Source organism: Nuphar pumila, chromosome 17 (assembly GCF_984573655.1).
Source record: "Nuphar pumila chromosome 17, dmNupPumi1.hap1.1, whole genome shotgun sequence".
Lineage (NCBI taxonomy): Eukaryota > Viridiplantae > Streptophyta > Magnoliopsida > Nymphaeales > Nymphaeaceae > Nuphar > Nuphar pumila.
In genome coordinates, this window is record NC_143265.1 from 10,741,082 (window position 1) to 10,754,747 (window position 13,666).

Below are 13,666 nucleotides of genomic sequence, written 5' to 3' on the forward strand. Positions count from 1 at the left end.
CTCTTAGCTTAAAGCAGGCAATGAGAAGGCACTTTGTCCACCAAGAACACTCAAGCAAGTCACTCACCTTAGGATTAGGCATTGGGCCCCAATTAGTTCTTTTTGGAACAACACGCTCTATTGATAAAATAAAAGATAAATAACAAGATTTAAACATTTACCGATTCCAAATATATACCTCCATACAGTACTATCTTCACTTTCTCTGGTTGTTTGCCCTGCAATAACACCACCCATTCCTCAATTTCCTCCAAAGATTTTAATGTAATGTCCACACATATTTTTTCAGCCAATTATTAGCAACTAAGATGTCTTTAAATTTTGCTAGAATGAATGGCTAGCTCTCAGCCAGGAATACACCAAGCACTTCTAGATGCCAGAGCTGCTTTCCAACTGAGATTTCCAATCCCAATTGGTAGATTAATTATCCACCAACAATGAAGGCAAGATACTGCATACATCCCAAGGATGAAGGCATGCTGATTTAGAGAGATTATAGAAAGAAAAACAAACTATTCCTAAAGTATGGATAACAATTTTGAAAACCTATTGGCCCTGTACCATGTCCCCTATAGATACAATTGTATTAGTCATATTGAAACTTCATAAAAAAGGCCATATCCACATATCTGCAGTCGTATCCATGTGACATAGTTGAAAACACTTCCCAAGAGAGATGTCGGCCTAAACTTGACTATCACCATTTTTCCATATCAATGAAGACCTACATATACATAGATCTTTTGACAGCATCCCACCATCATACAACTTCACAAGGTCCACAACACTTTCTTTTGCAGTCTTTCTAGAAAAGCTTGAAAAACTCTACTAAGATGCCATTTAGGCCTAAGAGTTTTTTGCTTAAGCATATTCCAAACTACCAGCTACCTATGTCACCTGGGTATGGGTGCGGGAACGGGTATGGTGCAGGTCAATTGAGAGAGAGAGAGAGGGGGGGGGGGTACACCAGATGGGTTGGGGGAAAAGAGAGAGACGGAGGAATGGCTTGTACCTGCTGCCTCTGCCTCCTCCATCGATGTCTTCTGGCTTGTACCTGCTGCCTCTGCCTCCTCCATCGATGTCTTCCTTGCAGAGTGAGAGAGATGATGAGAGAGAGTTGGTGCCCTTCCTATTAAGACTGTATATTTACATACGCGTCCAGATTTGGAGCCGTATCCTTGTATCCTCACATGATAGATAATATATGGAATATCGGGTCTGGACTGAAGAATCACATACCTTATCTAATCAGTGTACTATATATATATATATATATATAGGAACATGGCACAATTCTAATTGATTGAGAATCATGCTACTCGTTGCTACCTCCTCCTTTCTCTCCCTTCCAACCGTGATATAGAATAACCAAACATACAGGTGCATGATTTCTCATATGGTATCAGAGCAGATTGAAGTCTATCGATCAGGTCGAGTTTCTTTTTTTCTTCTCTTGTTCTAAATCAGATTTTTTTTTTCATTTCTCAAAAAAAATTGATTCGATCATATTGGGTCACTTTCTTTTTAGTCATTCTTTCTCCTTTCAACGTCAATTTGAATCTGATCGTGTTAGATCAGATTTGTCATCCAGTTTATTTTCCAAAAAAAATATTTTCTTCGCAATATTGATTCAGGTCACGTTAGCCTGATTTTCCTTTTCTTCCAGAAGTGGCAAATCAAATCTAATCATATCCGATCAGATTTGATTCTTTTGAATCTCGATCGCCACCCAATCTCTTCCCTAACGTCAGATCTGATCATTCAGATAAGATCTTATCATTTGAAGCCAGATTGAATTAGTTCTGATTACGGCAAATCAAATTTTCCCTCCTTTCACAATGTCAAAATTGAATTTGATCATCCGATCAGTTTTTTAAACCCTGATCACTCTTCTGCTCTCATTTTACATCTATTTTTTTTTAAATTAGATTAAAACATATTTGTTCTTTTTCTTACCTATATTGTTGGATCATACCTGATATTTCCAAAAACTCAAAGCATGAGTTGATATTTTCATATCACATTTGCAATCATTCTAAATCATGATTTCTGCAAAGCATTTATAAAGAACTATATCAAGACTGACTGCAAAAAAAAAAAAAAAGGGCCGGACATGTCTGTGTTGCTGGGTCATTGAATTGCTGAGCAACTGAACCAAAGCTTTTTTTCTTATCTTTTTCTTTTAATCAATCATTTCTTTTTCATCAACTCGTGTTTTCTCATCTTTCTCTTTAGTCAACTCATTCCTTTCCCTCATGAATTCCCCATCACTTTTGTCTAGTTTTCTTGATCAACTCATATATGAGAAAATGAATAACTCTAATTTTTTGACCTAGAAGAGGCAAAATTTGCCTTTTATTTATAATTTGGATCTCTCTGGTCACCTTGATAGAACGATTCATGCAACTTCCGAGTTCATCCTACAGGAAGAGCGAGATGATAAAGGGAAGGTTTCTAATAAACTAGTTCATAATCCAAAGTTTACAACATGAAAAAGAAAAGATCATGCAGTTGTGGCTTATATTACCTCTACACTTTCTCAAGAGGTATTAGTGGCAATTTCAGATGAATGTTCAGCTAGAGAACTGTGGAAAATACTAACGCAGACCTATTCACAGATTTTTGAGGCTAGGATTCCTCATTTAAAGAGAGAGTTTCAGCTCTTGAAGAAAGAGAATTTATCAATTACAGAATGCATAAACAAAGTCAAGAGCATCACAGACCAATTAGTGATGGTGGGATGTGTTATTCCTAACAAAGAGAAAGTTCAACAGGCGCTGAATGGTCTTGGATCTGACTATCACATGTTGGTCACCTCTTTTCTATGCCTTCCTTCTAGCCACCAATTATGCAAGACCGGTACCAACAAAAAAAAATTTATGCAATAAATTGTATTTTCAATGATTCAATGAAAACATGAGCTCTGATACCAATTGTTGGATTTATAAATCCACTGAAAACTAAAGATGACTGATTTACATGTTTTCGCTAAATCATTGAAATAAAAACGAAAATAAAACTTAATGCGGAAGCGTACCTGAATCCATAAGCTCTCCAGTAAATCGTTGACATGTATGATTTTAAAAGCAATTAGCTTATCTAATCAAGTTTAGCTTACCTAAATTATGTCACTAAGCACAATACTATTTTTTTAATAGTTTTTAGAACAAGCTATTGCCATTTTCTCTTTAATTATACTACTTGAAAAATATGAACGCTTTTTTTTAATAACAAAGAACATGGCCTCAGAGATATTAGTTGGCACCCTCTTCTATTCATAAATTGAGGGCAGTAGTTTGCACCACCCAACCTTTTCTTTTTTATTTTTACTCGGAGAAACTGCTCCAGGCACAAAGTCTTAGCCATGCTCGCTCAACCTACCATACTATGGTCTATGTCAGTATAAAACTCTAATGGCTTGCCCTTCAACCCCAGGGAGTCGCCAAGCTTCAGCTTATGTAAGGGGTGACATCCATGGGATTTGAACTTAGACTGCAAAACCCAAGATTTTTTTTTTGACAATTAAAATAAATAAATGATGAACTTTATCTGCATCTATGACATGAGTGCAATTGTTTAGTTTTCTTGAAATTCTTGAATTTCTTAATTTTTTGATTTTTAATTATTATCAAATTAAGTCTCAAGTTATGAAGAACATTGCAAGAATGATTAAAAATTTTAAAACATATATCGATTAAACAAGAAAATAAATAATTTTTATATGTTTAGATTATGGATATTGGATCTAAATCCTAGTATTTTGGTCCAATATGGATTTAGACTTTAAATTAAATAATAGATTTAACTAATGATATTTGAATTAAACCCAATTAGGTTGGATATAACCCATGACATTTGGATCTAATTAGGGATGAATTGAGTTAAATATAACTCAAGATATTTGGATCAAATTTTATTGAATTTGACTCATAGTGTCAAACGCTCTAAACAATATTATTATTGTTTTGATAGAAATTTTGGCCGATTAGTGACTCACCTATTAAATCAGAGTTAACCTTGACGTTCCTCATTTCAAGAGCATTGAAATTGACTATCTACAGGCCCAAATTGGTATTGATTTAAGTGTTTTATCATCGATCGAAGTTCATGCCTAATTATAGGTCAAAAATCAATATTTTTTAGTGTCAACTAATATTTATTGTCAATTTGTGTGCATATGATTAAATTTAAGACCATCAAGATGATCTACGTTTTGAGGGCTATCAAATCGACTATTTAAAGATTGAATTCTGTTGAGTCTTTGGGTATGTAGGCCTCTCGAAATGTTACCATGTCACTAGAGCCCAAGCCAAGGTAAGAAGACCCTACCTTTCTTTTCTATCTTAATCAATTTCAAAATTTAATAAGTTATGACTCATAATTTATTTATTTATTTTATTAATAAATAAAACTAATAGATATTAATCTTTTATATTAGAGATGAGACTCTTGCCTAGGCCCATCTATAAATGGAGGCCTTTATGATAGAGATGTGCATATCTCCCTTCTTCTTTCTCATATCTCCTTATTCCTCCAAGCCATTAGAAAAGTCTAGACCTTCACTAGAGACCTACAACCACTTTTGTGAAGGACTAATTTAGCCAGTAATGAGGTACAAGTAAAGAAAAAGCGACAGTGTTGTTATAAGAAATATGTTTTCGGTAGAAAATCTTTACTTTTATGATGTTTATTTTTGTGATGTATTAGCATACCCTCTTTTTTATTCAGGGTTTGGATATTCATGTAATCTATGCCTATAATATCTATGACTATTAGATCTACATGAAAAAGATTTTCAAAAACCTAAAAATAGTGTTTTGAAAGATCGGTTTAGAGAAAATGATTTGGAAAACTAGTTTTGAAACCCTAAAAAGCAAAAATCGTGTGAATAATCAGATCTGTATTTTATTTGATTATTCAACATGAATAATGAATATATAGAAGCATGTTTTTGAGTATTTTTTTTATGTTGTAAATATGTCTATTGTATAGATCTTAATTAAAAATATGCAAAAATCCTTTTGAAGAAGGTTTTATTAAAAATGTTTTAGGGTTTTGATATTTTATGATAAAAAAAAGTTAATTTGCTTATATATGGTAGATTAAGACATATATAACATGATTCAACAATATATTATTATACAAATAATCCATAATCTTAAGTTATTTTTATGTCTCTTGTGATTCTTACATAAATAAAATTGTATTTGAGATATTTCATTTTTAGATTATGTTTGCTAATGTTTTAGCAAGATTATCATAAATATGATCAAAGATGTGTTGTATGATGTTGTAATGTATTAGGAGCAACCAAAAATCTTGATTGTATGAGTTTTACTATGATTATTGTTCTTGTTTAATAGATCTTGCATGAGTTTGGATCTTTGTTGTTCTGTCCTCATTTTTTGTATTCTAAATAGTTTTAGAAAAAAATTGACATCTCTATAAAAATGAGGTCAATAAATAAAAATAAAAATAAAAATATTAGAGTATTCTACATATCTATGGCTTAAATTTAGAATATTGGTTCATCCCATTTGGTTTAGTTTTGAGGTTGAAACGTTCATTGCAACAGAGCATATATTTTTTGCCTTGTCAACATGACTGCTCCGACCAACGATTTTAAAAGCTCTAAAACCCTAATCAAAACTTATCAAAATAAATTAAGAAAAATTTGGGTGAAATTTAGCATATATAACAAGATTTTATAAAAAAAAAATTTATCAAAAGTTTTTTTTTGTAAATCTTGAAAAATTCTTCAATCCATAATAAATTTCTTCAGTTGACAGGAACTGTATGATATTTTTTCCGAACAGAGTTCAGTCTCAATTTTTTTTTATTTTATTACAATAAATTTTATAATTTTGTTTCTTGAACTGTGTTTCTAAGTTGATGGGGCAATTCTAGTAAAATTTTAAAGGTTAAATTCGGTCCCTAAGATTTTTGGTGGGTTTTCTAAAATCAAATTGATAGGGATCTGAACTGCACTATATGACATGTATTGATGTCGGGTTGTATTTTATTTTACATGTTATTGATGTTTAAATGAGATCTCGGACTGATATGTATGTTAATTGAATATATTTCATTATTAATTGTATTTAACATGACTAAATATAAATGATTAGCCTACCTTGACTGTGTACATGCATATTAATTGCATTATTATATTGATTTTATGGTAGAAACTAATCAAAAGCATGCATTGAGTGTCATGAATATTGTTGCATATGGACCCTGAATATGGTTGAATATTTGGATTGGTACTATTAAAAAAAGTGTTAATTAATAAATAAAAAATAAAATTAATTCTCTTGTGACTTATTGGGAGAGTAAGCTTGGTAGTGACAGTTTTGTGAAATATTGGCTTAGCACGGAAGGTTGCTTTTGTCCCTCATTCATAAGACCCGTAACCCAGAGAACTACCGTGATTTGTTCGCAGTATGGTAGGTAAGATTCATGAGAAAAATCTGATATATCAGGTTACAGGAGTTGAAAACTCTCTCTATAAAATTAGATTTTGTCTTCGGAGTAGTCACAATTAGGGAGCCACGTAGGTTAATAAGACACAATTGTTTAAAAATACAAACCTGGGTCGTACCTCTATCTGAGAAAGTATGTGTTTTACTTACAGGCAAATATTGGTAAGTGAAACAAAATTATGAATTGCATATACATAGAACATGATATTCATCATTTAAGCAAGAAAACAATAAGTGAAGATGAGAAGTTATTCATGCAAGAAGGACTTACAACACTAGAATTGTAAGTTTATGGATATTGTATATGTTCATGCATTTTATAAATGTTTATGCATATGAATAATTTATTATATTGATGTGAATCTTAGCATGAGTGGATGTGCATTAAATTGACCTATTATTTTAATTATTAGCATGATTTTTATGTTACAGTCTGCTAATATGGGTATTACATGATTAATATATCTGAGACTGTGTTTGAATATATTTTGATATCATGCATTTATGCAAGTATTTTATTTCTTACCAGGTTTTTACGAGTTTGACCCATTTTATGGGGTTTCAAATAGATTATGATGAGCAATTGCGGAGCGGATGCAGAATGCTTAGGCAACATCGAGAGCCAGTCTTTTCCTTTTTTGCGAATAGTTTTGAAAAAATAATTTTTGTTATCAAAATACTCTGATATGTATTTGAAATTATTAAGACTGAATTAAATCTTAATGTTCATATTTTAATCATGTTATGATAATTGATTCTATTGTAACCCGCCCAGAATGTCAAACCCAAAGAAAAAAGTTATTTTCGTTGTTTAAAAAAAAAGTTTTCTCTAAAATTTTAAGATAAAAATTTGAGGCGTTACATAGACTGCCCATCAAATAGTCTTGCCCCCCACACCCCCGCAAACCTTTATTGATGCAAATATGATGAAGATGCAGTTTGGGTTTAAAAAAACTGTATGTATTCATTTTTTGGTGTTTGGATTTCTTATTTGAATCCAGGGCCGGCTGGCCTCTTTGATATTTGAGGCCACTGCCTAGGACCTCAAATAAAAAATATATATAACACTTATATTTCACATGCTGAGGGCCTCCAATGAAACATGACACATGTATGTGCCTCATGCCGAGGGTCTCCAATGGAAAAAAAAATATGAAGAAATATGGGCCTCCAATGAAATATGCCTAGGGCCTCAACTTCTCTTGATCCACCCCCTGTTTGGATTATTAAATTTGATTCGGTATTGGATTTGTATATACGATCCACATTTAATAAGAAGTAAGGATTTAGAGCAACTCCTCTATTATAAGATGATTGGTTTCTTCTTTCCCTTAGTTATTTGAATTATTCATTCGAGTAGATCTGTAGTTCCCCCAAGATTACTTTGTGTTTTGGTATCACATCAGCGAGCCTCAAGATACAATCTCCTCATGCTTGCATCAATTACCTACCACTCAAGCTCTTTCGCTGGGATTCAAATCCACCACATTTCTTTTCACTGAACCATTTCTACCCCCAGTGTATAGTTGTACTCCCTATGCAGGATACGATTTTTTGTTGATAGGCAAGCTAGGGTTAAGCCGACCCCTGCGAAACCATTGGGATTTGAACTTGTAACGTCTCACCACAAAGTGACGTGCACTAGCTGCTCCTACCAAACAAGCGAGCCCCCAATATTGGATAATTACAGATAGCAGGTCAAGTCGCTCTGCACATGGGTCATCTATAAACGAATAATTAAAGCCTGTTGTTAATCAGTATAATATATAATATGCCCTTTTGCTTGGTCAACCAAAATAATATCAACATATTTCTTTCTATTCTTTTTATATAACCCCCTACCTGATTTCCTATTCTACTTGGTTGTCATAATGTGGATCATGTCCAAAACATTTAAAAACTAAAAAAATCTATCTCTATAAAACATTTGCATTAAATACAATGGGGGCATGGTTGCCACTATTGGAAGCTTCATCTGAAAGCCAGCTTGCTTCTCATGGGCATCATTTCTTGCTTAAATTGAAGCGTGGCAGCTTCTTAGGAAGAAGGGATAAGCCCATGGACTTTTACGCTGTTAGGACAGTGACCTTAAGTACAGCAGGCAGAGCCAGCGCGGCTAGATCTCAGATAGTGTGGGGTCTGTGTGAATATAAAAAAAAGGCCAACAATTGAGTGATGCGAATCTGATGTATTCATTGTGACCTGTTGTGCCCTTATTGATTTAAAGAAGCATCTTAATACAATAGCTTTACCCGAACTAGACCCGCCAACCCGCCCGCCAACCCGTTTACCCGACCCCAACCCACCCGCCAACCCATTTACTCGAACCCGACCCACCAACCTGTTTACCCGAACCCGACCCGTCAACCCGCCCGCTAACCCGTTTATTAAACAGGTTAACCGTGTCGTGTCGGGTTACCCGTTTAATAAATGGGTCGGGTTCGTGTTTGCCACAGCCGACCCGTTTAATAAACGGGTCGGGTTCATGTTACGGTATGCTGACCTGCCAACCTGACCCGCCAACCCAACCCGATTGCCACCACTAGCCTAGGCCCCATCCCACTGAGCCAAACCTTAGGCCCAATAACTTATCCATTTCCATTAAAAATTTAGAGAGATGGGACCAAGTTTGGTGATCACCTAACTTGTGGCACACAAAAAACTGCCGAAAATCAAACTGTTTTCATGGGATGCAGGGTGATTATTGTGAATACGACACATATTGGGGACACTAACTAGGGATGCAAACTGAATGGAGATGGGCTGGATCATGACATATCCAAATCCAAATCCAAAGTACAAGTACTATATCTAAATCCAAAATTCATACTTAAAGCATATACATTCGAATCTGGATCATAAGTACATGTGACGACTGTATCTGATAAAAAAAAGATTAAAAACAAGCTTTATGCATGTAAAAAGATGAAAATCTAAACAAATTTTAATCTGAATCTGAATAAGATCCACCAATCTGACGGCACATATCTTGTTTTAAGAATCTGAATTGACAAATAACATGCTGTATTCGGATCAGATATCTGACTATACCCAATCTGTTTTCACTCCAACCCTTACAGGATGGTGCAATGGAAGGGTCACACTTCTTTTAAATTCATGGACCTAGGAAATGACAGTCAAAGAATTCTCACACCCAACATTTTCTTAGTAACTTTATTTGATATAAAATGCTTCTTTATTTTTTTGAAAAGCAAGCTAGGGTTAAGCAGACCCGCGCCCGTTATTATTCCCCGTACCCTTGGGTTTTGAACCTGCAACGTCCCACCACAAGGAGACGCGCACATAAATGCTTCTTCCAACTTCTTTAGAGGCAATGTTAATTTATCAAAATACAAAAATGTTGCTCACTTCTCGGCTAAGCTGAGGTGAGGAGCAGGGATGCAAACGGTTTGGTTTTCGGATCAGAAAATGTATTGGAGAGTCGTATCCAGTCAGATCCGAAACAACCAAAATTTGCAAAACTGCCTTCCCAAATCCAAGCCATTTGCAACCTTAGTGAGGAGACCCAAAAATGCTTTTTATTCTATCCGAGCTTATTGGTGTAAAACCTGAGGTCTCTTGCTCGCCTACGAATAGACCTAGCTTCGACCTTGTGGTTAGGGATGGCAGTGGACCGGGGGAAAGCGGGGCCTCGCCCCGTTTGGACCGGGGATGAAGGGTATGAAACAGGGATGGAGGCGGGGACGAAGGTTAAAATCCATCCCCGTTCGGGGATGGAGGCGGGGATGGAATGCCACTTTCCCCCGCCCCGCCCCATCCCCATCCTCGCCTCGCCCCCGCCCTTTCCTCTCCCCGATAAACCCTAACGCAAACCCCCTTTCCCCATTTTTGTTCACCTCCCCTCTCACGCAGCCCGATTTCCCCCTCCCCCCCTTCTACTTCCCCACGTAAGCTCCTCCTTCCTTCGGATCCTTCCCTGTTTGCAGATCTGTCGGAGCCGCGCCATCGCCGTGACAAGTCGGAAGCCAACCATTGCGCCATCGTTGGAAGCCACTGTCACTGACCACCACAGCCTCCTCCATCGCTGCACAACCGTCGAAAGCCAACCGCTGCTGCGAGCTCGATGTTGCTGCCACTTATGTTGGGAACGTCGACTATCGCCAGGTAACCTTCTTCTTCTCTCCCTCCTCTTCTCTGCAACCCCCATTTTTGGGTTGTTGGGGGTGTTAAGAGCCACCATTACCCCATCCCCGCCACTTTTCCCCGCAATATCCCCTTCCCGCCCCGCCCCACCCCGCCTCATCCCCGTTTGAACCGGGGATGGAGGACATGAAACGGGGATGAAGGCAGGGGTGGAGGTTAAAATTCATCCCCGTGCGGGGATGGAGGCGGGGATGGAGGTTCTAATCTTGAGGTGGGGCGGGGGTGGAGACCTTGATCCCCGCCCAGTCTCACTGCCATCCCTACTTGTGGTAAGGACATGCATACAAAAAAAATTTTATTGCTCACTTCTTGGTTAAAGTACTGTATAGCCATGTTCAAAGGATAACTTGGTTTTGTACCTACGTTGTCTGGTAGTAGTGATTACACATCATCTTGCGTTGGGACGTTGCAAGTTCAAATCCTGATGGTACGGTTGTATAACTGGTGAGGGTCGGACTAATCCCGGCTTGCCAATAAAAACCAAAAGCTTTTGCAATACAATAGTCATAAATCTCATTCTCGTGAAAATATTTGAAAACATTAGTTAAAAATCTAAAGCATAAAAGTACCTATAAAATATAGATGCCGAGGATGGTCCACCCACTTTTCTTCACTTTCAAAATTTAATATGTAGATATGTTATCCAAAACCCATAAATAAACTCTTAGATCAAACTATTTTTTTTTGATGTGTAGGTAGAATCTTGTAACATAAAAATTTTTAGAAGCCATTGAATTTTAGATGGTCAGATTTGTCATGCTTATTTATATGCAAATTTTGAAAGGAAGGACAGGTGGGTAGTGGGCTGACCATCCCCTTCTCCAAATCTAAATCTAAATCTAACAATGCGCACGGCTGTGATTTTACCTCCATCAAAATGACTATCATGCCCTTGACTTTGAAGGGTTTCAACCGTCAAAGTAAAACCATTTTTGAAATTTTGATTTGGATCTAAGACAATCTCGCCCATATCCAATTTGCAGCCTTATATGGTAAGATTTTTTAGCCTTTGGCACGTCTCAGAGTGGGACTAGGGTTAGGCTTAACTGGTTATCTAGCCCGCGACCCATCAATCAGTAGGTCGGCTCATCGGAGATCGAGTCCAAGGAACCTGGAACAGAAAACTGTTTAAGCAACCTTGCATACCATTCATAGTCAAGATGATCCACAATAAAAATCCATCAAAATAGATGGGCCTCACAAGAATTTCAGATGCCATGAGTTTTTAATTAAGTTGAATTGAATCAAACCAACAAGGGGCTCCACGTGGTTGGTAGGAGCTGTCAATGCACGTCTTCTTGTGGGTGGACGTCCCAGGATCAAAACCCAGTGGTACGTTGAATAATAACTGGTGGAGGTCTGCCTAACCCCAGCTTGCCTTTATAAAAAGCCAGATGAATTGCATCAAAGGCAGGACCAGCCCAGATTTGTGCAAATCATGAAGCTTTTGGTCTTGGTTGCCTTGTCTAGTTTTCTGTCAAAGGTCCCTTGGTCATGATTCGCTCTCGGTCAAATCAGCCCATCGACTACATTTTTGTTCCTTGACCTGGCCCAACTTATCTAGTCTAAAACCAAGTTGGGAGGTTTTAGACAGTTGGTCTGGCCGTGCCCTTTGATGGGCTAGGTTTGACCAGGCTGCAGCATCTCCAAAATCCAAACTAGCCAACTGCCCACCTGTAGCCATGTCAAGTTACAACCAAACTAAAACTTGGCCCTAAACTGTACTCCACACGAAGTCTTGGTTGCACTGGCTTAGTCTGCCATACCATCTGTGTAAAACTTTGCGACTAAGACCTCTACTCCAAGGACTATGCTGGAAATCCGCTTGCAGAGAGGGGAGACGCCCATGAGAATCGAAGCTTGACCACCATCTAATGGCCAAGCCCCTCACCGTACTACGCCAACACCCCCGGGGCAACACTTTGACCAGATGAATGAGTTCATAAAATTGGATTTCTATCTTGACCAGTCAGATAGAGGTCATTAAAGTAAGTTTGACTGTTAGAATTTTTTTTTGTTCTATGTAAATCCGATCATATAGGTGTGTGATCTTTGTATGGTATGTTTGAGAGGGTGTTGTGTGTGCACCCCCGAAACACACACTGTAACTATAGTGCGTGTTTCAGGGTTTCCACTGAGCGCCGCGTGACATTCAGTGGGGTGTAAGGAGAGCCCTACACCGCTGTACACCAGCCTGCAGGATGTACTGTGGTGTATGGCTCTCCTACACCCCACCGAGCGGCACTGTAGCTACAGTGCGTGTTCTTGGAGGGAACATATAACATGCTCGGGGTATGTTTAGATAAAAAAAGGAATTTCAATTATGTGAATATGACATGCAGGTTATTTTCAAAATGATTGGTAGGTGGTGGGCATTGATTAAACCATGCCCTCATATGCACCCTACTCAACAATGTCTCTCTCACTCTGATCATATCCATATGTTCAGAATCGTGATCGTTAGTTTGCTAGAAACCATACCTTCCAACCGTGATTTTTTTTTTAAAATAAAAAGTCATAAATTTTTTTGTGATAATTTTGGCACATTATTAGCCATTGATTTTTTAAGCTCCTAAAAAACCATCTTAAACATGACAATTATACAAACCAAAACATTGTTTGCACCTAAGAAAGTGTGTAGACATCATCTACCGGTAAGGGGGCTCCGCGTGGTTGATAGGAGTTGTCGGGTTTTGGACCTTTATCCTTGCCCCGTCTGAAAATTATCGTCCACATCTCTGTCCTTGCCCTATCCCTGGGAAGCAGATCAGGTCATTCTGAACATGAGCGTTTTTGCTCATGCCAACATCGTGGCCATCTAAACCACATGGCATTCATCCAAAATGCAAACAGACGGCCACGATGTTGGCATGAGCACACTGAACTTACTAGATAGTCTGGCACTATCAACAGTAATATGTTCAGTTCTCTCTCTCTCTCTCTCTCACACACACACACACATATATATATATATATATATATATATATATATATATATATATATATATATATATATATAT